This window comes from Phaethon lepturus, unplaced genomic scaffold (assembly GCF_000687285.1).
Source record: "Phaethon lepturus isolate BGI_N335 unplaced genomic scaffold, ASM68728v1 scaffold50059, whole genome shotgun sequence".
Taxonomy (NCBI): domain Eukaryota; kingdom Metazoa; phylum Chordata; class Aves; order Phaethontiformes; family Phaethontidae; genus Phaethon; species Phaethon lepturus.
The window spans coordinates 16,484-19,985 of record NW_010563758.1 but is presented as its reverse complement, the minus strand read 5'-3'; positions in this window follow the sequence as shown (position 1 = coordinate 19,985).

Below are 3,502 nucleotides of genomic sequence, written 5' to 3'. Positions count from 1 at the left end.
TCCTAACACTCAAGAAACCAAATTTCAGTGTTACGGCATTTACTATGCAGCATAGCTGTGAGGCAAGGAGAGGGTACCTTAAATTACAGCTCTTCAGAGTGGCTAATTCTAATCAAGTATTTATCTAATGTTATCCACATACTTATCTTTAATACCTTTTGATGGTACCCCAAAAATCAATTCAGATCAGAATCCACACCTGTACAAGAACCCTTGGATGGCCCATCCCTGGGTCACATTTGCAGGATCACTGAAGTTGGAAGGGATCACCTGAGATCTCCTAGCCCACGCCCTGCTCACACAGGGTCAGATAGAGTAGGTTGCCCAGGTCTGCACCCAGTCAAGTTTTGATTATCTCTTCACAACATCTGAGGGCAAACTAACCTCTTAGCAGGCAGAAATTCTCACGGCAGTGCCCATCCCCAGCTGCTGATTACACAAAGTACCTAGGAATTTACACTCCTTACTTCAGCATCTTAATTAGGCTGGATGAAATTGGGCCTCAGAGGCCCTTTCTGAACTAGGTGACATGGACCTAGTCTGACCCCAAGAAAAAAAAAAAGGGCAAAACGGACAAAAACAACCCAAAACCCCTCAGGAGAGCTCTCATAACCAGGCTGATAGTGACAGAACTGCAGCAGTAAAAGATGAGGTGATGCTGGACAGACCTTTTTTCCTACTGCTGATGCTCTGGCAATATTCAGTCAAAAAAACCCCCACCAAACCACAAAACCAGAAAGGGGAAGAAAGCAGCTTTTACTGCCTTCAGATAGGACAGGTTCTCAACTTTGTTCACAGAATTGTTGCTGGAACTTGTTCAGTGACTGTGAGCACAACACATAAGGAGCAGAACAGGACCCAGAACCCAGAAATCCCCTTGCCCAGGATGTAAAGAGTCATCCTTCCTCTTAACCTGGCTCGTCTTCACCAGCAGCATTCCCCTTTCCTGCAGCTGTATTTCAAAGGTAAGTGGTGAACATGCTCTGCCATGGGGGAAGCAACTGGCTGTTGACTTTAAAAAGTAGGGTCCGAGAAGATGGAAGTACTTTCCCTGAGTAACTTAGCGGTCTCTACTCCAAAATCAGGTTTTGATTCACATAAACAGTTCTGATACATCTTCTTTTTATTGGTTTAATCCCACATCAAGTACCAAGATTCATATACAGGATTCTGGCTTACATTCTGGCCAAGGCTGCCAGAAGCAACCTACTGCAATCTAATCTGCCGATACTATGAGTTCTTACTAGATCCAATGCAATTCCTGCAGATGAATAGTTATAACATACAGATTACATACCAACAACACATTTAATCACATATATTTTGTATAAATTAAAGGACATTCTAAAACCAAAACGAAGAGGATTGGAGTAAACGTGCTTTACACAGTTTGTAGAATAAGGAAATAGATTCATTTATTATTAAGCAAACCCCTTGGTCTCAGTGGTGACAGATGACCTCTGAAGAACGAATCATTCCAGCAATTGCCGAGTAGAGGGAATGACTAACAACTTTAAAAAGCTGTTTTAGCGGGAGCCAAAAAAACAATATATAAAGGAACTAAGCTTCAGGGCTATACAATTAGTTTTAGTGCAAAGTACTATTATGTAGTGAATCTTAATGTAACATTTCTTACTCAAATATTGAGGGCAATGAATGTTAAATATCAAAACAGCAGGTGAAGACAAAGCCAGATAATGAGTTGAAAGCTTTTCAGAGTCCTTACATTACAGTCAAAAAAAGAGCTTCAAAGACTTGAAAACTAACAGGAAGTCTCACTTCATGGGAGAACACCTGAAAGACTTGTCATAATTCAGGCACATTGTTTGCACTATTTTCGCTACTGAAAAATAGTTAAATGGTCTTCAAGTGACAACAGTCTTCTTGAAGTAAGTACTAAACTACCCGTAGGAAGAGATCACACTCAAAGCCCCTTTTTTCTGTTGTGCAGAAAACCACAAGCAACTCTTGATTGAGAGGATTAGCTCACAAAATTAGATCTTTATACTTTAAAAAAAGTGTCTGTTTAAGCCCTCATAGGCCTTAAACATCACCAAGTCACTGCACGTGTTGGTAAAACAATAAGATGACCCAACAACCCAGCAGCAATCCAACTGCAAGCAGGCAGATCAAGACATTTGGCAAGCATAGGGAGTACTCTGCATGCATGCCAAAGAACCAAATTCTGAAATTATTTATGTATATTAATGAAAGAAACTTGTGTAGCATGCTTTACCACAAAAAATGTTATTTACATTATACATTATCAACCATGAACCAAGCTTCCTGAGAACAACATTACAAAAAACAAAACTGCATAGTTTACAGCATCGGTAACAAAAATTACAAAGCCCGGAATGAAGGTATTGCAAATGCATTCCCGCAATGAAACACAAGAAAAACTTGATGAACAGGAAAACTTCATGAGCTAAACAGCATGGTGGTTTCCAAGTTTGTACTGTATTTATTTGCAAAGTTAACTGTTTCATAAATACACAGACACAAATAGACAGATACTCTTAAAACGGTAAAAAAAAATATTCCATTACACTTTGTGGATCCTGGGTTCCAATGAACCCAAGCTATGTTAAATATTGCTGTAGTAGATTTTATACTTCACTGCTAATTTTACTGTAAACAAACACTGCAAAAGGGAAAATAGACCTTTATGACAAGATGAAAAAAAGTAATTCCTGTCCGTTCCATAACGCCTATATTTCCAGAAAACCACGGACCTGATCCTTCAACAGTACATATGTAATTTTACTCTCACGAGTAAAAATAGTCTCATTGATTTTAATAGAAAAGAATTACTATTAAGACAGGCAAACAAGTATACATATATTCTGGACACAGTAATTATTTCATTAAATACATTATTACTCCTATATAGAGGTTCTACTTACACAAGGAAAGAAACGTTACAGGACAAAAAAAAAGCACATCAAAGATTTCAACTAATATAGTAAACTTTATTCAAATGGTAAGTTTACACAGATTGCCATTAATAAAAACATTAGCTTGTTGTAGTTAAATGAGACTGAACTCTGCTGCACATTGTTTTGCAACTGCTTCAAGCACAGTGAGCTACCAGTCCTCAGAAGGTAGAATCCTACCTTATTTAAAGTCAATGGGAATTTTGCCATTGGTTTCAGAGTAGAAGGATGTTTTAGAGTCAACTTCCTCTCCCTTGCCCTTTTTTCAAAAAAAGTTAGACCAGAGAGAAATCTGCCCCATTATGAAGAATTTTGACTAAAAAACCAAAAAAAAAAAGTATACAGAATGTACTCTCATATCTCTTACAACAGTTAGATTCCAGCAGAAGCTGAGAATTTTTTCATCTTTTTCTTTTATATGCAGCCCCCAATCCCATTTTGTTTGATTACCTATAAATACAATCATATGCATGAATTTCATTAAGACTGGAAAAGTAAATACCAGAGCAGTTTAATACGCAGAACGATGCATCACGTGCAGTAGGACTAACCGTGCTTGGTTCAGA